Source organism: Vulpes vulpes, chromosome 6 (assembly GCF_048418805.1).
Source record: "Vulpes vulpes isolate BD-2025 chromosome 6, VulVul3, whole genome shotgun sequence".
NCBI classification, from domain to species: domain Eukaryota; kingdom Metazoa; phylum Chordata; class Mammalia; order Carnivora; family Canidae; genus Vulpes; species Vulpes vulpes.
The window spans coordinates 127,186,255-127,213,040 of NC_132785.1; the positions used below are offsets into that span (position 1 = coordinate 127,186,255).

At 34.1% G+C, this 26,786-nt stretch overlaps 6 non-coding genes and 2 pseudogenes across 6 annotated transcripts; all 8 read left to right on the forward strand.

Annotated features, from left to right (window-relative positions):
• The first annotated feature begins 2,603 nt into the window (after positions 1-2,603).
• On the forward strand, positions 2,604-2,675 carry LOC112930347 (small nucleolar RNA SNORD113/SNORD114 family). The gene has a single exon (XR_003237112.1). It is a non-coding gene; the product is annotated as a small nucleolar RNA SNORD113/SNORD114 family (small nucleolar RNA).
• A 2,062-nt stretch (positions 2,676-4,737) lies between these two features.
• Positions 4,738-4,809, forward strand: LOC112930412 (small nucleolar RNA SNORD113/SNORD114 family). The gene has a single exon (XR_003237167.1). It is a non-coding gene; the product is annotated as a small nucleolar RNA SNORD113/SNORD114 family (small nucleolar RNA).
• Positions 4,810-7,365: 2,556 nt separating this feature from the next.
• LOC112930357 (small nucleolar RNA SNORD113/SNORD114 family) lies at positions 7,366-7,437 on the forward strand. The gene has a single exon (XR_003237121.1). It is a non-coding gene; the product is annotated as a small nucleolar RNA SNORD113/SNORD114 family (small nucleolar RNA).
• An 8,261-nt stretch (positions 7,438-15,698) lies between these two features.
• On the forward strand, positions 15,699-15,770 carry LOC112930346 (small nucleolar RNA SNORD113/SNORD114 family). The gene has a single exon (XR_003237111.1). It is a non-coding gene; the product is annotated as a small nucleolar RNA SNORD113/SNORD114 family (small nucleolar RNA).
• A 2,774-nt stretch (positions 15,771-18,544) lies between these two features.
• Positions 18,545-18,619, forward strand: LOC112930410 (small nucleolar RNA SNORD113/SNORD114 family). Its single transcript, XR_003237166.1, has one exon. It is a non-coding gene; the product is annotated as a small nucleolar RNA SNORD113/SNORD114 family (small nucleolar RNA).
• Positions 18,620-20,636: 2,017 nt separating this feature from the next.
• Positions 20,637-20,714, forward strand: LOC112930411 (small nucleolar RNA SNORD113/SNORD114 family; annotated as a pseudogene).
• A 1,293-nt stretch (positions 20,715-22,007) lies between these two features.
• On the forward strand, positions 22,008-22,080 carry LOC112930354 (small nucleolar RNA SNORD113/SNORD114 family). Its single transcript, XR_003237118.1, has one exon. It is a non-coding gene; the product is annotated as a small nucleolar RNA SNORD113/SNORD114 family (small nucleolar RNA).
• A 2,062-nt stretch (positions 22,081-24,142) lies between these two features.
• On the forward strand, positions 24,143-24,218 carry LOC112930413 (small nucleolar RNA SNORD113/SNORD114 family; annotated as a pseudogene).
• Positions 24,219-26,786: the final 2,568 nt, after the last annotated feature.

Here is a 26,786-nt window from a genome sequence, read left to right on the forward strand (position 1 = left end):
AACATTTTCTCATTGGTACAAAAGCTCTATGCTGTTAACTAGTCAAGAGGGTGGCCCATGGAGAGATGGACAGACACTATCAGTATTCTATTCTGGATGATGGGGAATTCATAATAGTTCATGGTTTTATATTTGAAAAACAAACAAATTAAAAAAAAGAGGGCTATGAACAGGCTGGTAATGAGTGTGGGATTGATATGTATCAAGAGTTTGATAGACTTAGTCTGTTTTTGATCATTATAGAGAGATAGATAGTCTATTATTTCTGTGGGAAATTAGCTTGTGCACATATGCTGCCCAATAGAGTGACCACTAGCCACAGCTGGTGACTGAGCACTAGAATGTGGCTAGTGTGAATTAAGATGTGATCTATTTTGAGAATACACACCAAATTTAGAAGACCCACTCCAAAAAATAGAATATTTCATTGAAATATATTTATATAGATGACATGTTGAAATGATAGTATTTTAGGTTAAACCAATTTGGATTATATAAAATATACAATTACAATTGGTTTTACCTGTTTCTTTTTAATTTTCTAAAATGTAGATTCTAGAAAACTGAAAAGTTTATGGATGGCTTGCACTATGTCTACTGGCCAGCACTACTATGCACCAGTGGTGAAAATATTCAGGGATCTTTTCCTTTATGTTTTTATGACCCATGGATATTGATTGTTTTATTATTATTATTATTATTTTTAAATATCTTATTTATTCATGAGAGACACAGAGACAGAGAGAGGCAGAGACACAGGCAGAGGGAGAAGCAGGCTCCATGCAGGAAGCCTGATGCGGGAATCGATCCTGGGTCTCCAGGATCACGCCCTGGGTTGAAGGCGGCGCTAAACTGCTGAGCCACCTGGGCTGTCCTGATTGTTTTATTATTAGTCAATTAATGGATCGATGAAAAATGAGTAGCGAAAGAGAAAAATAGGAAAAAGCACACATTAAATATTAATGTGTATATTGAATTGAGAAATATTTTAAATATTTTTTGTGAAGCACCAAAATCCATAAAAATGATGTAAAGTGGTTAATCTCTATGGTTAATGAGCATATGAACAGATATGTGTGGTAATCAGTGGTGTTGTATTGGGTTGTTGATGTGTTGCTAGTTTTTGTTTTTAAAGAAAATGACCTATGTGAACAAGTAGCTGATTAACTAACTAACTAGAAGAGAATCAAGCATGGTAAGCATAGAGTGAGAGATAACATTGTGAGCAAAGGTGTTGGTTAATCCAGATGGGCACCACTGAAATCTACTGCAAAAAATATCAGGTCTCACTTTTATGGGAAATGAGCTTGTCATCTGGGATTAGAAAGATTGCAGTCTTACTCATAGACTTTTGAGGCTCACAGGTATTGATTAGGTTATTATTGCCTAAGCAAATCAATGAGCAAATCATTAACCAAATGTATAAATGAATGAAAAGAAAAGAGGCCAAGTATGGACTAATGATGAGTGTATATCATGGACCAAGAATTATTATCGATATGTTTTTGAAACACTGAAGTTCATTAAAAAAATAAAGCACTGATATCCATTTCTAAAAAGGGGAAGATGAGAAATAAAGTAGAAATAAATAAGAAAATTGAAGAATACCAATGTTGAGATTATATAAGAATTATAATTAACCTAGTTTATTTATTGAGTGCATTAAAAAATAGCAAAGTTGGTTACCTCTGGAGGTAATGAACAAGTTGACAGGTACTAGTTTTATTGAGAGTTTTTGGTCAGTTTCTTCAGATTCCAAGCTAGGGATTCTAAGGGAATGGATGAATACATTTACATCACAATCAATTAATGAAAAGAAAGCAAATCATAGACCAGTGATGGGCATAACTCATAAAGCAAGAGTTAGGATAAATTCAGTCTTTGTTGTTAATACCCATGTAAAAAAAACAAAGTCTAGGCTCCAACCTAGTTGTTTCAGGTTCATAGATAGATTCGTGTTATATTATTTCACGTTAGGCTGCTGGTAGACTCTTGTTAATTTTCCATATCTATAAGATAGTTAAATCACTAGTTAATCCATGACTATCAAATTAAATAATAAATAAAAAAAGATAAATACATAAAGAGGCTCAGGAATGAGCACTGGTAAATGAATATGAAACAAAATTTTAGCTTAATCTTTGAACAAACAAGGTCCTTTTTAAAAAGTGAAAGAGGATGCTTCATTCATTTTACCTTTGTTTAATATTTCATTTTATATTCTATCATTCTTGATTTACACATTCCACCACTGAAAAAGATTTGAATGTCTAACATGATGATAGAGAACACAAGTAAAGATTGTTGGTGAACCGTTGGTTCCTGGATTTTCTTCATTATATGTTTAAAATTTGACCAAATTAAAGAAAGAATGCTACACATGGTTATGATAAGTATGAGTTTGCATGAAGAATGATGGATCTGTATACACAACTGTGAGTCACTGTAGTGTATTAGTTCTAGGAGAAATTAAACAAAAGACGGAAGTTAGTGATATTCTTATATCTTATTCTTGCTTTATTGTGATTCATGAATATGATCGAATAATTTTTAGTCAATGAATGAACAAATGTATAAATGAATAAATTAAAAAGTCCCAAGCTTGGACCAATGATGAGTACCCTGGGGTGTCTGAACCAAGGATTTTGATTAAACCCTATAACTCTGAGGTCTATCATGAAAAACAAACCTAATTTCTTGTCTTGGTGGAACATGAATTGTGGCAGAAGTTAGGAATACAAATGCCTTGCTTGTGGCTTTGGTACATTTTAGGTACTTTTATTCACATGTACTAGTGAATCAGTGTGAGTAAAGAAAGAAATATATCCACAAATACAGTGAGGGCAATGAGGGCAATTTGCCAATTATGAGTGTGTTTAATGAGAAATACATTATTATTAAAATACTTCTGAGGAGCTGAGTTCCAGTAAGTGAAGAGTGCAAGGCTTTTACTGTGTTTTATCAGAAACATGTAGGCAGATGTCTGTGACCATGGGTATTACTTCTGGATTCGTGGTTGTTAATTTTATTAAGAAAAGGGAGAAAAAGGAAACATAATAAATATTGATTACAGAACTACTTAATTAAAGAAGACCAAGCATGGCCCAATGTTAATGTATTACATGAGAGGAGTTGTGATTAGGTTAGTTATTCTAAATCAGTATCATTTTTAAAAAACACATCTAACTGTTTTTCTCTGGGTATTTGAGTTTATCGGAAGATATTAGTATTATTTAGGTATGTCTAGGTATGTAGTTTCACAAATATTGATATTATTATGAATGAAAGAAGGAAGAGATTATTTAAAAGAGGGCAAACATATTATGAGGATAAATATGTCATTAGAAGAAGTTCATTATTAATCTTTCGCTGTCATTCAGATGTCCATATAAGTAAAGGGGGTTGGTTTGGTGCTCTGCCCACTTTGGGTAAAGGGTGTAGAGGCAATTACTTGTAATAGTATTTTGCTTTTTTTTTTTTTTGAAAAGAAGAGAAAATTCAAACAAATTATTTCATAAGCAAATAAACCCAAAACAAATAAATAAATAAATTATAAAATACAGTCAAGCATGGATCATTGATGAGACTATGTCAAGAATTGAAGATGTAAATTTACCAAATTCTAATCAAGGAAGACCCATACAAAAGACAATCCAGGCTTGGACCTGTGTGGCTAGGGTTTAATAGACAGAATTTGGAATAGGCATTGTTCTTAATTCTTCTACTAGGATATAGATTTAGCAGTTATCCTTCTAGTACATATATTGATAATTAAAGAATTCAGTAAGGCAAAAGGTGGCCATTTGTGGGCTAAGAATGGGAATGTAATTAAAAACGAGATTTATGATAAATCTAGTACAGTAGGATTAAAGTGTCTTTAAAAAAATTTAAATCTATACTGCTTCTTCAGTTTTCTAAAATCTGCTTCTTACTCCACAGTTTCAATGTACCCAGTCTGATTTCTTCATTATCTCAAGAGGAAGATATTGACTGTCCCTTCTATAGATAAGGACCAAAGTGACTCATGTAAGTGACAGAGTTTGTGTTCTTGATTTGAAAGTAATTCATGTGGTCCATGGGATTGTTTTCAAAGGAAGAATGGCCACTGTAAACATAAGTGAAACCAAACACGCTGTACACAAACCACAGCTGGGAGTGTGTAATGAACCGCGGATTAAGATTAGTTCATTTTAGTCTAATTGAGATCCATTGGGAACAAAATTTGAGGGTTTTCATCCATTTTCAGGGATGCTTAATATTCCATTTTATTTCTGCACCACATCCTAAGAACATTCTCTGTTGATAGCTATCTAGATAGTTAAATCTTTGAGGAAGGAGCACCTGGGAAGATAGAAAGTATTGCCAGCCTTCTAGTTGTGGAGAAAGTCGAAGGCAGGGTCAGTGTACTATTTTTAAAATATGAAGAAATTAAATGAAAGATGAGCAAGCAGAGTGCAGTGAAACACATGGGATGGGTATGAAGCAAGTTTATTGATTAATCCATACGTGCAACACTGAGGTCCAATTAAAAAGAGATCTCATTTACTAGCTCTGTGGGAAATAAGCCTATAAACAGCTCCCTGCAATAGTCAGAGATCTTGTTCCTAGATTTTTGTGATTCATAGGAAGTACTTTTTTTATATCAGTGAAGTCATGAATGAAGTAATCAATAAGTAATGCATAAACAACCAATACACAATGTATACATAAATAAACGAAGTAAAAGAATGTTGAGCTTGGATCAATGATGAGTAGTTCTGGGGTATATGAATCAAGAATTTTGATTAAACCCTTAACTCTGAGGTCCATATAATAACACTGTATGTTAACTATACAGGAACTGAAATTGAAAAAACAATAAAAGAGACCTAGTCGTTTTCTCTAAGGGAATAGAGTTCAAGCCCATTGGTGATCTGGTTCTTGGGTCTTAGTGATTTTGTGTATAGATTGTATTGTGTAAGTGAATCAGTGAATGCATGAATAAATGAATGTGTAAGTGAATGAAGACAAAGAAGATCACATGTAATCACTTACGAGAACTTGTCATGAAACAAGTATTATTAGTAACATATTTGTTTAACATTGAATTTCAATATAATATATATTGAATATATATTACCTATATATAGGTTAAAGCTGTTGTCCCCTTGAGAGCACATAGGAAGTCCAGACACATAGGAGCACACACAGATGTATCAACATGTGCATGTCCACAGTCTCATTGCTGGGAATTTGCTGGTTGTTAGTTTTGTTAAGAAGAAGGAAAAAAATGTTTATATAAACCAATGATTACATAACTCTAATTGAAAAGAAGCAAGAACGAGTCAGTGTTGAGGAGGTGCTATGTGACACCAGTCATGATTAATCTAATTGTGTTCCCTGAATTTTATTTGAGAGCACAAACTGAAAAGAGACAGTTATTTCTGTGGGCAGTGAGTGTGTGGGCAGTTGATAGTATGTCTAGGTGTTCAAGTATAGGGTCTATAGAATCTCAAGTAATTATATATTATTATAAGTTATTGAGTGAGTGAATATGATCAGTTTATTTTATTTTATTTTTTTAGAGAAGGAGAGGGTGGAGGGAGAGGGAGAGAGAGCATCTTAAGCAGGCTTCACACCCAGTGTGGAACCCGATGCAGGGCTCCATCTCATGACCCTGAGATCATGACCTGAGCTGAAATAAAGAGTTGGACACTTAACCAACTGGTCCACCCAGGTGCCCCAATATGATCATTCCAAATGATTACTTGAAAGAGGTAAAATTATGGACAATATGGAGCATTAACAAGCAATCTTAATCTACCCTACTGATGGCCATATAAAAAAGATGAGATCTAGTTTCTTCCTACTTGGGTTAAGGACATAGAAACAGTTTTATGTGATGATGGTATTTCAGTTCTGGGTTTCAGTTGGAAAGTTTAGTATTATATATGCATATACATAATTTTACCATATTATCTATTTACATTATATGTGTATAATGCTGTGAAACATGAATTTTCATATATTATGTATGCTTTTAGAGAAAGAAATATATGAGCACATTATTCCATTGGTAATTAGATAAATAAGTGATAAAACTAAGACTGTTGAGAATGTGCCATGATGCCAGGTTCTAAATCCATACAATTCTTCACGAGTAAAGTTCAGGAAAATAATTACTAGGCTATCAAGAGTAGGGAATATAATGGTTACAAGCCTTTATCTTGAGTCAAGCCTCAGATTCCATGATGTTTACTACATTGCCAAAAATTAAAAATAAAATGAACTGATAAAAAGGAGTACGGTTTTTGTGCCAACACTGGGAATGTGATACAATCCAGCTTTATTATTAATCAGGCAATGTAAAACTCACGTCCACTTAGACACATTTAATAGAGACTGTTTAGAATTGGCTTTTTCACTTAAAGCAAGAACACACCAAAGCCAGCTTAATAATTCTCTAATGGTAAAGATCTTACTTGTTGCCTCTGTGGGCAAAGAGCACAGAGACCAATATAAATAGCTATCAAAGTTCCTGTTCTCTGAGGAGATTGTTCATGAATTTCCAAGAAATTTTTTTTAAAAAACTGGCTTGATAAATAGATAGATATACATATATATAAAATCAAAGAACATCAAGCAATGACCAAGAGTATAAATATGTTATGAATCAAGGTTCATAGATTAGTCATTTTCTTTTTTTCTTTTTTTTAGATTAGTCATTTTCAAGGCCACCTAATAATATGTCATTTTAGCTTGGCACCAGAGTATATTTAGAAGTATATATCCCTTCGTTGATAAAGATCAAGGTCATTTACTTGCTGAGGGAGGAGAACATAGGACGATGGGAGAAAATTACATTATTTTAGGGAAGAGGAGGGTTGACAGTTGTTCATTTTACCATCTTTGCAATGTGGACTTGTAAGGAGACAAACAAAAACCTGTATCAATGTGATGTTGATATGAAGCTCACTGTCAATCCCCATGTGCAACCAGAGGTGCACTGAATAAAGACATCAAATGTATTAGCTTTGTGGGACAAGTGAGGATAGGCTAACGTTAGTAAGAATCATACATCTCATTCTTGGCATTTGTGATTCGTGGCTATTGACTGTATTGTTAAAATTTGTGCATGTAAAAATGATGCAGAAAGATAGGAATGAAGACCAAAAAAAGCCATGTTTAGGGGTGCCTGGGTGGCTCAGTCAGTTAAACATTAGCTTTTGGCTCAGGTCATGATCTCAGGGTCGTGGGATGGAGGACCCCCCCCCCCACTCCGGCTCAGTGGGGAGTCTGCTTCTCCCTCTCCCTCTGCCCCTCCCTCTGCTCGTGCTCTCTCCTTGTCTCATAAATAAATAAAATCTTTAAAAAAATTGCCAAGTTTGGATCAGTGATGAGTACCCTGGGGTGTCTGAATTAAAGATTTTGATGAAGCTCTGTAGGTCTGAGGTCATTCCAAGAAGAGGAAGAGTTCCTCTGTGGTGAATGTACTTGTGAAGGAAGAAGGGAATATTCAGGATCCTTTTCCTAGGCTTTGTGTTCCTTGGGTGTGGGATGTTTTTATTCACAAATGAAATAAGGCCTGATTAAAGAGAGAAATGAAGGGGTGAATGATGACAAGGAAAGCCACACCTCGTTCAATTATGAGAGTATGTTTTGAGACCTTTCTGAAGTAGTGAGGTCTAGAAAAATAAGTAGGTCAAAGTTTTACTGTGTTCAGCAGGGAGCAGATAGAAAGGTATGCCCAAGATTGAATGTTGTGATTATGAATTGATGGTGGGTTGCTGATGGTTTATTCTATTAAGAAAAGGGAAAAATGTTTGCATAAGTAAATAATAAGGCTCTAATTGAAAAAGGAGGTTACAGACCAGTGATGAGAATAGATCCTGTAACAAGATGGTTTACTGTGAGCATATGATCACATGTTAATATTATTCAAAGTTTTTTCCAGTGAGTTATAATTATAATAATGACACATTATATGTTATTGTAAGCGTATGAATGGATTCATATTTTATTTAAAAGGTGAAAATCATACACCAGTGAGGGCCCTTATTATGGAATAAGGATGATGATTATCCTGTTTTACACTACTCAATGCATATTTAAAAAAAGCTAGGCTTTTCCTGCTTTGTATAATGTACACAGATACATGTAGTAGTTATTTCCTTTCTGAGGTGCTGCCTATTTTACCATTTCACTTTTTCTTTTTTTTTCTTGTTTTTTAAGTCAAAGTATAGTTAACACATAGTGTTACATTAGTTTCAGATGTACATCATAGTGATTTGACAACTCTATATGTTATGCTGTGCTCACCATAAGTGAAACAGTGAAGCTACCACCTTTGCCTTTTCTTTTCTCTTCTTCTTTTCTTTTCTTTTTTTCTTTTTTCTTTCTTTCTTTCTTTCTTTCTTTCTTTCTTTCTTTCTTTCTTTCTTTCGATTTATTCATTTATTTTAGAGAGAGAGCTCATGAGAGTGAGTGTGGGGAGGGGAAGAGGGAGAGGGAGAGAGAAATCCTCAAGCAAACTCCCTGCTGAGCGAGGAGCCTGACTTGGGGCTCCATCTCAGAACCCTGAGATCATGACTTGAACTGAAATCAAGAGTCAGATGTTTGACTGACTGAGCCACCCAGGTGCTCCTGCCTTTTCTTTATATAATGAACAACAGTTAAAATTATTCCATGAGTAATTGAATGAATGAATGAATGAATACATTATGTAGAGTCAACCATAGACCATTGTTAAAATATGCTGTGAAACAAGGATTTAAATTTATCCAGTCTAAAGAAGATGTGGTTTATGTATACAATGGAATATTCCTCAGCCATTAGAAATGACAAATACCCACCATTTGCTTCGACGTGGATGGAACTGGAGGGTATTATGCTGAGTGCAGTAAGTCAATCGGAGAAGGACAAACAGTGTATGTTCTCATTCATTTGGGGAATATAAATAATAGTGAAAAGGAATATAAGGGAAGGGAGAAGAAATGTTGGGAAATATCAGGAAGGGAGACAGAACATAAAGACTCCTAACTCTGGGAAACGAATTAGGGGTGGTGGAAGGGGAGGAGGGCGGAGGGTGGGGGGTAATGGGTGATGGGCACTGAGGGGGACACTTGACGGGATGAGCACTGGGTGTTTTTCTGTATGTTGGTAAATTGAACACCAATAAAATTAATTTATTTAAAAAAATAAATTTATCCAGTCAGTACAAGGGAGATCCTTTGAAAAGGACAATGTAGATTTTACCTATGTGAAGTCCGTGGGCATGTTTATAATTATCGTAGTTATCCCTTGTGGGTTGAGTGGTAGATTTCACGGTGTTCATTATATTATTTAAAATTAAATGATTAAGTAAATAAACAGTAGTGATATTCTTGAGCCAATGAAAAGAAGCAAGTTTTATGTTTAATCTAGAACTCTACAATTAATATCTTTTAAGCATACCTAAATTTGTTTTTTGTCATTATTTTTTTCCCATTATTTTTAAAGCCTGATTTTTCTCTCAGAATTAAGACAGAATAGTTGCTTTAATGAAATCTAATGATGAAGATTTTGGATCTGTGGTTAAGGAGCATAAATACTGAAGTAATAGTCAAAGTTTATGTGCTTGGTTAGGGGAACTTCCTCAAGGGTGTTCACTGAAGAATATCAATTAATAAAGAGCTACATGAAAGTATAACATTAAAGAATGCTGTACGTTACCTATGACAGGGATAGATTAGGAACCATAGATAACTATGATTGATTCAATTATGCACAACTGATGACTCCTAACAAAAGGCAGGTGTTTCATACATGTTTATACATGATATTTACATGACAGTGGATTTTAACATTCATCTCTTCAAAATATTCAGGAAGCACATGTGTGCTACTCCGAAGGCCATTGCAAAAAGAGATCTAATGCATTAGTTCTGTGGGAAATGAGCATATGCATAGATCTTAATAATTTTCAAGATAATATTTTTGAGCTTTTGTGATTTATATGTATTGACTATATTATTTTTGGAGCAGTGAATGAATCAATAAACAAAAGGATAAAGGACTGAAGAAAAAGAGTGCAAAGCTGGAGACAATGATGAGTCCTCAAGTGGAGGCTGAGTCTGAATCTAAAATCCTGTGGGGGGCAGCCCAGGTAGCTCAGCAGTTTAGCGCCGCCTTCGGGCCCAGGGCGTGATCCTGGAGACCCAAGGATTGAGTCCTGCGTCGGGCTCCCCACGTGGAGCCTGCTTCTCCCTCTGCCTGTGTCTCTGCCTCTCTCTCTCTCTCTCTCTGTCTCCCATGAATAAATAAATAAAATCTTAAAAAATTAATAAAAATAAATAAAATAAAATCCTGTGGGATGTGGGGAAACGAAACCCTCTCACGCTATTGGTGGGAATGCAAACTGGTAAAGCCACTATGGAAAACAGTATGGAGGTTCCTCAAAAAGTTAAAAATGGAACTAAGCTACAATCCAGCAACTGCACTACTAGGTATTTACTTAAAGAATTAATAAATATATATATTAATCAAAAAGAATGAAATCTTGTCATTTATAATGACATGGATAGAGCTAAAGAATATTATGCTAAGCAAAATAAGTCAATCGGAGAAAGATAAATATATGATTTCATTCCAATTTGGAATTTAACAATCTAAAATGAGATAGGGAAAAAAAGAGAGACAGAGTGAGAAACAAACTCTTAATTATAGTGAACAAACTGAGGGTTACCAGAAGGAAGGTCAGGGGCAGGAATAGGGGAAACAATTGATGGGGATGAAGGGGTACACTTGTGATGAGCACTGGATATTGTATGGAAGTGCCGAATCACTATATTGTACACCTGAATCTAACATTACACTGTATGTTAACTATAGTGGAACTTAAATAAAAACTTAAAAAGATAAAAAAATAGAAATGGAACAAAGAATTTTGTGTTAGTCCTAGTCTGAAAATCTGTGGACTATTGCAAAAAGGACATAAGGTAGACTCTTTGGGAAATGAACTCAGGAATGAATAAGGAAATGTGTAAATGAGCAAAGATAAGGAAGACCACATGTGGACGAACTATGAAGTTATGTAATAAAAGATTATAATTAGTGTATGTTTGTAACACCAGTTTCCAAAGATTCAATTAAAGCTCTGAACTCTACCATAAGGACAGGTATGGACAGATACACCTAAGAGTTCATGTTGCTGTTTTGTTTGTTTGTGTGGTGGTTTTAGTTAAGAAGGACAAAAAATAAAGGCTTACATAAAAAGCATAATTGTTTAAATATTGTCTTATTAAGAGTGGGCCAGACGTGAACCTATGAGGATGTGTCATATGACCAGAGTTACAATTAATATAACTGTATTCACTAGCTTAATTTAAAAAAAAATCAGAAGAGGATTTAGTAATCAGTTATGTCTCTGGGCCATGAGCATGGAGACTGGATATTTAGTATTCCTGTTCTGTGCCTTGGTTTTCATTGATACTGGCATATTGTCATAAGGGAATGAAGAAGTGCATTTCTGCATAGGTTAATTATTCAAAAGAAGGCTGAGCAAGGGCCAATGAGGAATATGTGTTATGAACCAAAGGTAATGATTGCTCCTTTTATACCCAAATGTTGTCCAGATAAAGAAATAGAAATACCAATTTCTTCCACTTTGGGTAAAGCACACATTTTTTTTTTCGAGTTTTAACTTACATTCCAGTTAGTTAACATACAGTGTAATATTAGGTTCAGGTGAACCTAGAAATTTGCATGGAGGAATTCTTTAGAAAAATGGGTAGGTAATTGATTTATTTTATGCCTAATTATATATATGAATAAATAAATGAATAAATTGACATCAGTCAGAAAAATTTGTGCTTCATTGGTGAGAATATGCCATAAAACAAAGATTTACATTTATCCAATTTTTTACAAGTGAGGTCCATTAAAAGCAACCACTGAGTTGTTAAATTTATGGATAGGGAGTACATAGACAGATATTTATGGTAGATATTTATGGTAGATAACACCAACATTCTTCTTATGTTGGTGTTCACTGTGTTGTTTAAGAAGAAAAATTAAGTAAGTCAATAAATGAGAGCGCGATTCATGGGTAATGATGACATTCTAAAAGGACCCTTGTTCATGATTGATCTGATACTACAAGACTAACCTCCACTTTAAAAATTCTAACTACAGGCTCTTTCTCTCTTTTGAAAGTCTGCATTTTCACCAAGTGAAAACACCACAGATGATTTAATCATTCTCTAATGCTAAAGATCTTGCCTTTCACAAACCGTGTGGGTAAGGAGAGAAGAAATTGATGTAAGTAGCAGCTTATATTCTTGGGTTGTGAGGTTGGCTTATGGGTGTTGCTTGAATTTTTCAAAGTAATGAATGGATATATTAATAAGTAAAGCCAAGTAACACTAGCACAGACCCGAATTGGGATTTATGATGAATCTGATTTAGTACTACTGGAATTCAACAAAAAAGATGCAAGGTGTTTCATTAATTTTTGGGGCTGCTTCACATTGTGTTTTATTTTTGCATTGAAATATGTTTAAGTACATCTCCATTGATAAAGATTTAAGCTATGAATTCCTTGAGGCAGGAGCGCACAGGAAGATGGACAAAATGGTTGGTATTCTGGATGTGGAGAAATATTAAAGGTCCTGTGGCTATTTCTTGAATCATCTTTAAATATAAAAGGGCCAGCATGGACCCATGAAATTGATATGAAGCAAGGATGTTGACTAATTTATATTTGCAAAGAGCATACATATGTATTGCAAAAAAGGTCCTTGTCTATTAGCACTGCGGGAAATGGGCTAGGAGCCAGTCCTCTCAACATTCAAGGATGTTGTTCTTGGGCTTTTTGATTTATGAGAATGGATTATATTATTATTAGTGAATCAATGAATAAAGGGATAAGCAGTGCATAAATAAAGGGAGAAAATGATGTTCAGTATAGATTAATTAATGAATCAAAGATTTTAATTAAACTCTGTGACTTGGAGGTCCATTAGAAACAAGAAATCTGGTTATTTCTTCTGTGAGAGAGAGATTTGCAGCAAAAAGTTAGGAGGAGTCAATGATCTGGTTCCTGAGCTTTAGTTCATAATGTCTGTGAAATGTATCGTAAGTAATGCAGTGCGAGAATAAAGATGAGTAAGTGAATGATGACTAATTATTTGAGTTTGCAATGAAACAAGGATTATTATTATATTATCCCTTGAAACTCTGAGTTTCATCATAAGTAGATCAAGTTTATCTTACTTTTTTCCATAAAGAATATGTATCCTATTCTATGAAAGTCCATGTTGTTTCACATTTGCTGGTAGGTAGCTGGTTGTTGGTCCTGTTCTCAGAAATAAATCCTTTACATTAAAAACAATTGCTTAAATAGGTGCCTGATTGAAAGAAAGCCCAGCATGGACTAATATTGAGAATTTGATAGTAGGTATGATCAAACAAATTCTGTTCATTATTATTTGAAAAAACAAAAAGGAATCTACCAAGTTATATCTGTGGACAATGAACATATGGACAGATACTAGTATTAGCCAATGTCCTTGTCCAGGGCCCTAGCTTGCCTTCACTTTGAATGTATTGTTAAAAGTTAATGAACAAAGTGTTCATATATTGGTCAGTTATTTAAAAGCAGGCAGAGGAGCAGGTGTCATGAAGTAAATATAATGATTAAGCCATTTTAGATGAAGAGGAAGAAATCTAGACTTAATCCCACTTTGGACAAAGTGGATATCAGCAATTGCATGAACTAGTATTTCAATTTTGGAGTACTGATGGGTTTTACTTTTTTTCTTTAAAAATAAAAAAGAACAAATAATCGAAGTATTCTTTGAGTGATTAAATAAGAGAGAAACATGAATGAATCAATAAATGTATATAAATTAAAGTAAATCTTAGGCCAGTGCTTCATGGCACACTCTGAGCAATGCAGGAGTATGGAATCTTAAAGATTAATGAGGCTGTCAGCCGTGTGGTTAGGGAGTATACAGATGGCTAGTAGTACTAGTTACATTTAGCAACTAGTGGGTGGTGGATTTAACAGTGTTCACTATGTAAATTAAAAATTAAACAGTAAATAAGTCAATAAAAAATAGAGTCATTCTTGAGTCAATAATGAGAATGCGATTGGAATCAAGGTTTATTCATCCAGTACCTCATGATTTCAGTCCATTAAAAAAAATCGAGTCTTTTTGTAAAGAAGTCTGGTTCTTTTTAAAAAGTGTATTTTTAACTTACAGAATGAAAATGCTATAGCTGATTTAATTTTTCAATAGTAATAAAGATTCTAGTTTTTACCTTTGTGGGCAAGGAGCCTAGAGATTGTAGTAAATTATAGTTAGTATTCATGTCCTTGGTTTAGATGGTTTGTTCATTATGACATTATGTCAAAGGAATAAATACTTAATACCTAAATAAAATCCAAGGATGCCATGCAGAGACCCATAATAGGAAATTAACCAAATTTTACAATTCATCTAATTTAGTGCAATTAGGGTTTATTAAAACATGGAGGACTTTTATGCATTTTTAGGGCTTTTAATGTTCTAGTTTGCCATCATGGTTAATTTAAACATTTTTTCAATGATAAAGATCTAAGCCATTAACTCTTCATATGTCAGGGGGCAAATATGAAATGGGAAGGTAGTATCAGTATCCTCATTGTGAGATACGATGGTGGTTGGTTCATCATTGTATTATATTAGTTTTCTACTGCCGTGCAACAAATTTCCCTATAACTTAGTGGTAGTTAAAAAAAAATAAAAAAAGACTTTATTTATTCATGAGAGACACACAGAAAGAGAGGCAGAGACATAGGCAGAGGGAAAAGCAGGCTCCATGCAGGATCTGATGCGAGACTGGATCCTGGGACCCCGGGATCACGCCTTGAGCCAAAGGCAGACGCTCAACCCCTGAGCCACCCAGGTGTCCCTATAACTTAGTGGTTTCAAACAAGAATAAACATTTGTTATCTGTCACAGTTTCTATGGGGCAGGAATCCAGGAGTGGATGGATGGGCAGTTTGGCCTAGGTTCTCTTGGGTGGTTGGAGTCAAGATGTCAGGTGGTAAAGTGCAGTCATTTAAAAGCTTGACTGGGCTGGAGGATCTGCTTCCATGCCTCACTTTCATGGTGCTGGTTGTTGGTGGGAGACCACAATCCCTTCCTAGACCTCTCCTCATGACTCCTTGAGTATCCTCACAACATGACAGCTGACTTCGCAAAGAATAGCCAATCCAAGAGAGAGGAAGATGGAAGCCTCAATGTATTTATAACCTAGACTCAGGAGTCCTACACCTTCACTTCCGCGGGATTCTATTGGTCATAGAGGCCAGGCATTATTTCAAATGGGAGAGATTACACAAGGCTGGAATGCCAGAAGCCATGAATCATTGGGAGCCATCTTGGAGGCTGGCTACCTTATGTACCATCTTTAAAACATGGGGCAACTAAATGAAAGAAGGGCAAACACGGACAAAGTAGTATAAATATGGGGTTGATGTGAAACAAGTAGTTTGACAGTCTGTGTGTATAATGCCGTAAAAAAGTAGTTTCTTAGTTTTATGGAAAATAAACCTACAGATATAATTTAGTAGTATTCTAGGGTCGTATTTTTATGTTTTGTGATTCATGTGTATTGCCTTTCTTACTATTAGTAACTTAATGAGGGAACCAGTAAACAAAGGTATTAATGAGTAAAGGAAAGGGTGCCATGTTTGGACCAATGATGAGTATCCTGGGGTGTCTGAATCAATGATTTTGATTAAACCCTATAACTCTGAGGTCAGAGACCTAGTTAATGCCTATATGGTAAATCCACCTACAGCAGAGGTTAGTAATATCCAGGATTTTGTTCTTAAGCTATGAAGGTTTATAGGTCTGGATTGTAACACTATAAGCAAATTAATAAATGAATGAATATGTAAATGAACAAAGAGCTATATGTGGCCCAATATGAGACTGTGTAATGTGCTTATTATTATTAATATTTTGTGAAGCACTCAGTTCTAAAATAAATTGATTAAATCTCATATCTATCTGGGACAGGAACAGACACAGATGAGTACCAGGGAAGCAATGTGGTATTGTTCTGTATTGTCTTTAAGATGCTGGTTGCTTGTTGAAAATAAGAAAATATGATCTAGTTGGTTCTATCTGGGAGTAATGAGCATATGAACAGCTGTTAATTCCATTTAAATTTCTAATCCAGTTTGTATGTTTGTAGGTATCGATGATACTGTGAGTGAATGTATAAATACATTTATGTCTCAACCAATTATTTTGAAGAGGGTACAGCAGGATTTTCTCAACCTCTCATTACTGACATTTTGGGCTGGATAATTCATTGCTGGGAAGGCTGCCTGTACATTTTAGAATGTTTAGTAACTTCATGGCCTCTACTAGATGCCAGTATTGGCCACCCTCTTGCAGTTGTGACAATCAAAAATGTCTCTAGACATTGGTAAATGTCCTCTGGTAGCAGATGTTTTGTTTTAGTTTTAGTCTTTTTTTTTTTTAAATAAATCTAAAATCAATTTAATTAACATATAGTGTATCATGAGTTTCAGAGGTAGAACTTAGTGATTCATCAGTTGCTTATTACATCATGTGCCCTTCTTAATGTCCATCACCCAGTTACCCCCTCCCCACCCATGTCCCCTTCAGCAACCCTGAATTTGTTTCCTAGAGTTAAGCATCTCCTTTGGTTTGTCTCCCTCTTTTCATCTTATTTTACTTTTCCTGCCATTCACTTATGTTCATCTGTTTTGTTTCTTAAATTCCACGTGTGAGCGAAATCATGTGGTATTTGTTTTCCTATGACTTTTTTTGCTTAACATAACACCTTCTAGTTCTATCCACATTGTTACAAATGGCAAGATTTCATTATTTTTGATGGCTGAGTAATATTCCATTATAGATACACCACACACACACACACACACACACACACACACACACACACAGTCTCTCTCTCTCTACCTTCTTTATCCATTCACCTGTGGATGGGCGTCTAGGCTCTTTCCATAGTTTAACTATTGTGGACATTGCTGCAATAAACATTGGGGTGCATGTACCCCTTCGAATCACCATGTTTGTATCCTTTGTATAAATATCTAGTAGTGCAATTGCTGGATCACAAGGTAGCTCTATTTTTAACTTTTTGAGGACCCCCCATACTGTTTTCCAAAGGAGCTGAACCTGTTTGGATTCCCACCAACAGTGTAAGAGGGTTCCCCTTTTTCTGTATCCTCACCAACATCTGTTGTTTCCTGAGTTGTTAATTTTAGCCATCCTGACCAGTGTGAGCTGGTATCTCATTGTGATTTTGATTTGGTCATGGCATGAGTCATTACAGAGAATATAAAATAAGGATTTATTTTATTTATTTTTAAAAAGATTTTATTTATTTATTCATGAGAGACACAGAGAGAGAAGCAGAGGGAGAAAGAAGCAGGCTCCTAGCAGGGAGCCTGATGCAGGACTCAATCCCAGGACCCCTGAATCATGACCCCTGCCAAAGGCAGATGCTCAACTGTTGAGCCACTCAGGTGTCCCAATAAGGATTTAAATGTATCCAATTCTGCAAAAGTAACATCTGTTAAAATTATTTTTTATTCTGTTAAAACTATTAAAATATGAAGATTTTTGATAGATACTGTTTTTATTCTTATGAGGTTTATTGGACAGTGGTTAGTACATTATTTAAAAGTGAAAGTAAATATTAGACTAAGAAGTGCCAAAGTTTATTACTATCTAGTTCTACATGATTAACATACATTAAAAAACCTAGGTTAATTCTACATTTTCCTTCACAGAATGACCATAAAACAGCAAACTTACTCATTTTCTAAGAAACAACATCTTGACAGTTAGCTCTGTGTGTAAAGAACATAGAGACAAATGTAAGTAAGATTCAGAGTTCCCAACCTTGGTTGGGATGCTTTTGTTCACAAGTGTTTAGTGGTGTATTGAAAGAATCATTGTCTATAAAAGAAATAAAAATCTCCATATAAGGGCCAGTGATGGGAATATGTTATCAATCAAAAATTACTTTTAATCCAATTGGACACAACTGAAGTGATTAAAAAAATAGTCATTTCATTCATTTTCAGAATTACCTAATATTACACTTTGTTTTCCTCCACAGAGGACTCAAACATTTCCATATTGGTGTAGTACTGGCTGACAACTGTTTTGTGTGGCAGCCTGTAAGCAAATGGAAGACTTTGTTTTGAGATATGATTAGGTGGTGGTTTCATAACCTTCCATTGAACCATCTTTAAGACATGGGCAAATAAAAGAAAATAAAGCCACAGAAGGACCCATGGTGAATGTGGATTCGGAATGAGGCATGGATATTAAGTGATCAGATGTATTCTCTGAGGTCCATTGTAAAAGGAGATCTAATCTATTTGCTCTTTAGGGAAAGAGCCACTAGTGGGAGGATAGTGTTCTTGGAATTTTATGATTGTATTGTTATTCATGAATTGATGGATGAATAAATAAATAAATAAATAAATAAATAAATAAATAAATAAGACATTAAGGAAGAAAAACGTGCCTGGACCAATGATGAGTACCATGGGGTATCTGAAACAGGAGTTTTGATTAAACCCATATGCAACTCTGAGGTCCATTACAAAGAGACACGTAGTTATTCCCTCTGTGGGAACGGAGCACATGGTGCCGTGTGCTTGGGCTATTGTGGTTCTTAGTGATGGACTGTAATTTTATTCTAAAATTGACCCACAAATTAAAAAAATGCACCAATGAATGAAAAAAAGAGGACAAATCTACACTTATTATTAAGGAATGTAATGCAACATGGAGTAGTATTATTAAAATTTGTCTGAAACTCTTACTCCAATAAATTAATAGTAAATTAAAGGGCTATCTGGTTATTTGTACACAATACCCAGGAGTGTTTGTTGGTGGTGGGTTGTCAACTGATTCTTTTATTAAGGAAATGGCAACACATTTACTCTATAATAGTTAGTTAAATAACCACAGAATTGAGAGACAGGCAGAGACCAATGATGAGAATGATTTATATGACTACACTCATCATTAATCCAATCTTTTAAACCAATTTTATTCAAACAATAAAAAAAGAGGCAAGTCTGTTATTGATGGTAATGGCTATGGTCAGACATAAATTTTGTTCACTATTCTTGTCTGGTGGATAAGTTCACAGTTACTAGTGTCTTTGTATAAGAGAAAGTATAATTTTATATATCAATCTATTTTTAAAAAGTAAGCAAATCATGGACCAATTAGGAACACATGTTTAAATATAAGGATTTTTGATTCATCTTAGTTTTCCAATGACAAATATTCTAGGAAATTTTAAGCTCTTCCGTTTTTTGAAAGATGCATCTGGACCTTTCCAAATTGTGGTATTTTGGTTCTGGGTTGATGTTTAACCTTTTCGAGTTTTCTTTAGAAAGATGGTATTGTTATTCCCTGAATAATAAAAACAACCAGTAAGTGAGTGAATCCATAAATCCATAAATCCATGTAGTGGAGGATTGGGAGATTGGATCAGAAAACTAAATTAAATACATTAAATTTAACACATAGAAGTCTAATAAAAAGGTGATGATGGCTTCCTCTAGGTAGGTAGCAAGTAAAGTCAGATGTCTCTATTTGGTAATTTTTATTTAATTTTGTGCTGAGCAAGAAATTCAATAGTATTCAAATTATTTAGTGAAAATTTTACTATGTAAGAGAGTACCATCCTTGGGAAAATGATAAGAATGTGATATGAAATAGAACTTCTGATTAACTAGTCCTTTCACTAGTTTCAGTTTAGGAAAGCGAACTCTGTTTTCACTGTTTTTACAAATTGACTTCCCTCCCCACTTTTTCCTTTGTTTATAGAGCTGATTTAATCATCCTATAATTGTGAGACCTGGCTGTTAATTCTGAGACTGAGAAGCATAAAAACTGATGTAAGTAAATATCAATGTTTGTGTTCTAAGATGGAGGTTATTTATGGAAGCCCACTAAATTATTTCAATAAAATAAATAGTTAAGTAATATACGAAATTAAAGAGTGTCAGTCCTGAGCTCCGTGATTGAAATGTGTCATGAATTAAAATTTGTATTTACTTTAATGCATCCCAACTAAGGACCATCACTAAGGTGAGGGGGAGGAGGCATTTCACATATTCTCAAAGCAGTGTATCCTCCCATTTAATAAATTTTTCCACCTTTGTGTAATACATTCCTTCACTGATAAAAATTTCAGTTATTAACCCTTTGAGGCTTAGAACATCTTGAAGGATGGCAGAGGTCAGTTTTGTCACTTGTGGTTTAAGATGATAGGTTTGTGGTTGTTGATGACACCAGCTTTAATGTATAGGCAAGTCAGGTGAAAAAAAAGCAGGTGGATGCCAGTCACAAGTAAGGGATTGATATGAAGCAAGCGTGCTGATTAATCCCTATGGCAAAACAGAAGTTCATTGTGAAAAGTGAGTGACTATTTGCTCTCCATAAAGGGGGCAATGAACAGATCTTGGTTGTCTTTCAGACTTTTGTTTTCAGTTTTGTGTCATTAAAGGTTATTGATTGTATAATTACTATTCATGAGTCCATGAATGAATGAATCCATTCAAGAAGGCCTAAGTGAATGAAGAACTAGCAAGCTGTGCCTGGATCAATGATGAGTATTGGTGGAGGTATCTGAATCAACACCTTTGATGAAGCCCTCTGTGTAACTCTGAGGTCCATTACAGAGCAGGAATTGGTCGATATTCTCTGTAGAAATTAGCTAATAGTAGAAGTTAGGAAAATTCAATAAACTTGCCCCAGGCTTTTGTGGTTCATGGATATGGATTGTATTATTTCAAGTGAATCAATGTGTGAATAAATAAAGAAATGAATACATGAAACACCAAAAGCCTCCTTGTGGGACGTTTAGCAGAGTGCAGTAAACACTATTAATATCAATACAATCCTGAAGGAAAATGGAAAGGCTTACTCTGTAATCCCCCTTTGTGTGGAACATATTAGTGTGTACAGCTAAGAGGCAGTGTTTCGAGTTTCTGTAGTTTGATGGGTTTTTTTAAACTATGGAAAAGGAAAGTGTTTTCATCAGTCAATAATCTGTTAGATAACCATCTCTTTAATAAGTGTTGATACAGGTAGATATTTGTAACCATTATAGATCTTAACTTTGGACTAGGTGATGAACTTAATAGTATTTATTATATTACTTATCACTAAGAATTCTGTCCTGGATTAATAAAGAATTGCATGTTTGAGCCAAAGTTCTTACTGGTATCTAGGTCTGTCTAACAGCCATTAAAAAATTCTAAATGTAGTCTAAATCTGCTTTTTCCTATGCAGAGTGAACAATAGCATGGCTGACTCAATCGTTTAGTAAGAATTATTGTAGTCAACCAGGAGCATGAAGACTAATATAAGTAAGTCCCTTAGTTCACATTCTTTGTTTGGATGGCTTGTTCATGGGGGCTATCTGAAGATACCAAAGTAAATAATTGTGTACTACACACACAAAATAAATAAAACACTCCAAGTGTGGACTGATAAGGGAATGTGTTATAAACCAAGAATTATGTTTAATCTAAAGCAGTACAGTGGAGGTAATTTTAAAAGAAGATAGAAGTTACTTAATTTATTTTCAGAGCAGTTTAGTATTCTTTATTTTTTTACCATGGTTGATTTAAGCATTCCCATATGGATAGAGGTAGCTGATAGCTCTTTGGGAGCAGCCCAGAGGTGATTGAAGATGGTGGTTTCATTATTTTTCATTGAACCATCTTTGACATATGGACAAATTAAATAAGAGAGGGCCACACAGGAAGCAGTGCTAAATGTGGGTTTGATACAAAGCAGGGAAGTTGACCCATCCACATGTGCAGCTTTGAGTCTTTGTAAAAAATGAGTTTGTTAGCTTTATAGGAGAAAAGCCTAACATTCAAGGATCTTGTTTTGGAATTTTGTGATTGTATTATTATTTGTGAATCAGAAAATTAATCAATAAACAAAAATTTCCTAGCATGGACCAATGATGAATGTCATGGGGTTTCTGAAACGAGAATTTTGATTAAACCCATCTGCAACTGAGGTCCATTACAAAGAAACACCTCATTATTCTCTTTGTGGGAAATGAGCCTACAGCATCTTATTCGTGGGCTTTTGTGGTTTGGGGTATGAATTGCATTATTATAATACAATTAGCCCATGAATAAAGAAATATATCAATGAATAAAGAATAAGAGAGATAAGGATGCACTACTTTTAAGGCATATAATAGTTATTAAAAACAATTTTGAGGTATTTATTCCCAATAAATTAATAGTCAAGGCTTTTATCACTTTGTTAAGGGGCATATGGTCAACTGTGCATAAGAGTCAGTGTTTTGTTTTATGTTGAGGCATATTGCCAATTGATCATTTTATTAAGGAAAGGGAAATACATTTACATAAGTAGTTGATTGAATAAACTATGTAATTGAGAGGGAGAGCATGGAGCAATGATGATAATGTTTTATACAACCACACTCATGATTAATGCAATCTCTTTATGCAGTTTTATGTAAGCAAACAGATATTAAAGAATCAGTTTGCTATTCTTTTGGGTAATGACATAAGGACAAATGTAAATATTATTCAAGGTACTTGTCTGGTGTGGGTGGGCTGACATATATTGAAGTATAATTATAAGTGAGCAAATGCATTTGCATTTATATCAGTTTTTTAAAAATCCCACAATGCATTAAAGGAAAGCATGCAGTTGGATGTAAAGATCCTGATGTTTTACACAACTGATATCCATAGGAAGACAAAAAGCTCTACGCCTTTCTAATGATGGACGCAGACATTTGTAAATAATAAGTTTTTTGCTTCTGTTTTGATGGTTGTTTAATTTTTGGAATTATTTTAGAAAAATGAAGGGATATCCTTATTATCCCATGAGTAATTAAACAGAACAATTAGTGAGTGAATAATAAATTTATTAAGTGAATAATAAATTTATTAATAAATTTATTAAGTGAATAATAAATTTATTAATAAATTTATTAAGCTTGGATCATTGGTGAGATTGTGTCCTGAATTGAATCTCCCAGGTATCCAATTCTGCACAAATAAAATTCAACAGAAAAGATGATCCTGGCTTTTACCTATATGGGTAGCAAGTCCAGACAGATATTCCTAATAATTATAATTATCTTCCTTCTTTTTAATGCTAAGTTCAGTGGTGTTCATTATATTATTTAAAATAAGAAATTGCACAAATTAGTAAATATAAAGTAGAGTTCTCTCTTCCGAATGTTTACAAAAGTATGCAAACTAAGTTTTATGTCTACTAGATTTTTGATCATTTAAAATAGTTAAATGTAGACTGATTCTTTTTAAAGTTTGCATTTTACTCCTCAGAATGAGCACAATCTACTAGATTTGGTTTTTATCTCATGGTGAAGATCTTGCCTTTTATCTCTTTGGGTAAAGAGAGAGGAGATCAATGAAAGCAATAATTAGTGTTCATGTATTGCTTGGGGGCTTGGTCATGGGTACTCACTGAAATGTTTTGAAAGAGTAAATGGCTGCATACATGAACAATTCAAAGACGGTCATGCATTGACCAATGATTAAAATATGTTATGAATTCAGAATTATGATTAATCCATTTCAGCATTACTGAATTTATTGGAATGAAAGATGAAAATCATTTCAATCATCTTTAAAACATTTTAATATTCCATTTTATTTTTGTTCCATGGTGGATTTAAGCACTTGTCCATTGGTTGACATCATTACAGACTATGAACTCATTGAAGGAGGAACATAAGAAAATGGGAAATTTTGCCTTTTCCTTAATCATGGCACACGGTAGTAGTTCACTCTACCATCTTTAAAACACGGATGTCAAATGAAAGAGGCCCAAGCAGGGACCAATGACTAATGGAATTAAGATGATGCAAGGAAATGGATTAATTCATATTTACAATGCTGGGGTACATTGCACAGAGAGAGTCAGTTCTGTAGCTCTGTAGTAAGTCACATGCTTGGACATACTCCTATTTTCAAGGGCCTTTGTTTTATTTTCCTAATTCGTGCATGTTGACTGAATTATTAATGAATCAGTGAATAAGTCAGAACAATATATTAAATGAAGGCACAGAATACCAAGTCTGGATCAATGATGAGTGTGCGTGGGGCATCTGAATAAAATTTTTGATTAAACCCAGTCTGTAACTCTGAGGTCCATTTTGTCTATGGGAAATGTGCTTATAGACAAAATTAGAAATATTCAAGGACTGTAGTCTTGATTGTGCTGTTGTTATTTTTTTATTTTTCACAACTTTGAATAAGTAAAGAAAGGGCTATACCTTATCTAATCATGAAAGGAGCTAATGAATCCAGGATTATTAATATATTTCTGGAATTTTGAGTTAAAATAAAGTAGACTAAGGCCGCTCCTCCTTTGGGAACATATGATAGATATATGTGAACATCAATATTGTTTTGAGGTGGTAGTGAATTGGTGGCATGTATTATTTTCAAAAGGGACAAAAAAACTTACATAATTGCATAGTAATCAGCAATACTTAGTAGAATACATATACCAATAATAATCTAGCAAATCATGATAAACGCATTAATACAAAATGATTTTTTTTAAAGATTTTATTTATTCATTCATGAGAGACACAGAGAGAGGCAGAGACACAGGCAGAGGGAGAAACAGGCTCCATGCAGGGGGATGTGGGACTCGATCGGATATCTGCAGGATCATGCCCTGGGCCAAAGGCAGCACTAAATTGCTGAGCCACCCGGGCTGCCCAGTATAAAATGATTTTAATAAATACAAATTTAATACAATCATTGTTAAAAAATAAATTATTAAATAATTATTGAAACTTAGGAAAGGCCAAAGCATGAACATTAGAAGAGTGAGTATAGTAATTATGTTCATTGACTTTTCTTTCAAAGAAAAATGTAAAAATAAGTAAATAACTAAAAATGAAAGAAAAATGTAAATGTATTTTGTTGATGATTTCTGAAAGTGAAAAGCCAATGGATACTTGTAGTATCACTCAGCCTTCTTGTGAAGTATCCTTAGGGCTCACCATTATTGATGCTATTATTATTAGTAAGTAAAAAAATAATTTTATATTTCAATCCATTATTTAAAAGAATGTAAATCATGGGTCAGTGAGAAGCATGTATAATGTATGAAGGAGTATGATTAACCCTGTTCTTTTTTTTAAATTTTAACTTTATTTTTTCTTTATTTATTTTTTGTATCTTTTTTTATTGGAGTTCAATTTGCCAACATGTAGTATAACATCCAGTGCTAAAAAAAAAAAAAAGATCCTGTTTGTGCTTTCAAAGTCCACTTAAATAAAAAAGATCCAGGCTCCTCCTTTGGGGAAGGATCATATACCCCCATTCTCTCTAGTACATCTTACTGTTAACATTTAAATTCAAATTAATTAAAAATAAAAGATCACTTCCTTAGTAACACTAGCCACATTTTAAGCCAAATGTGGCCAGTGGCTACCATATTGAATAGTGCTAATAGAGGATATTTCCATTACTGCAGAAAGTTCCATCAGTGCAAACAATGCTGAGATAGGAAGTTGCATGTAATAGTATTTAGTTTTGAGTAGTTGATAGCTCTACCATTTTGTGTTTTCTGTAGAAAAAAAAGAGCAGATAATTAAATTATCCTTAGAGTTGCTTAAAAAGTGAATAAATAAATGAGTCAACAAATCGATAAACACAAGTATGAAAGTACAGTGTGGCTCGTTGGTCGGGTTGTTTTATGAAATAAGAATTTAAATTCATTTCATTTTGCTAAAGTTTTCCCACTGAAATACTATCTGGACTTTTTACTTTTTGGTAGGTTATATAGTCAGATATCAATAATAGTTTTAGTTCTTTTTGTGTTGGGTGGTAGATTATAAAAGGTCTTCTTTATGTTATTTCACACTGAAAATTGAGTAATTCAGTAGTTGAAAAGGATAGCACTGTTGTATTGATGAAAATGTGACACGGACCAATATTTATGATTAATCTAATGCAGAACTAACTTTTATTTAAAAATCTAAATTTATACCTTTCACTCTTTTAAAAATCTACTTTATCCTCCTGGATGAATACTGCACATTGGATTCAGCTATTATCCAATGAAGAAGATCTTGACTGTTACTTCTGTGGGTAAGAACCAATGTAACAGTCAGAGTTTGTCCTCATTTATATGGTTTGTCCATGTGTGGTCACTAAAGTCATTGAATAGAACAAAAGCCTATATGCACAAAAATAAAATCTAGGAACATCAAATATGGACCAATAGTGGGAATGTGTTTTGGGCCAAGAAGTAGAATTAACCCATTTCAGCACAACTGAGATGCATTTTGTTTTTGAGTGGAAGGCATTTAATTAATATTAATATTAATAATGATATTTCATATTATTTCTAAACCACAGTTGATTGAAGCATTTGCATTTTGATAGAGATCCAGGCTATTAACTGTTTAGAGGAAGGAGCTCTCAGAAGGTAGAGCATATTGCTTGTATTCTAGATGGGGGATGCCCTGTGGTTTTTCATTGTTGATTATACCATGATTAAAACTGGACAAATGAAATGAACATGGCTCAATCATGGAACATTTTTAATGATGGCATTGATATGAAACAAAGTTCATGTGGAGACCTAGTATGAAAGCTTTGTGAGAAAACAGTCTAGAGACAGATCATAGTTGTATTGAGTATCTTGCTCTGGGAGTTGGTGATTCATGGGAAAATGAAGGTAGAAATGAATGAAGAAAAA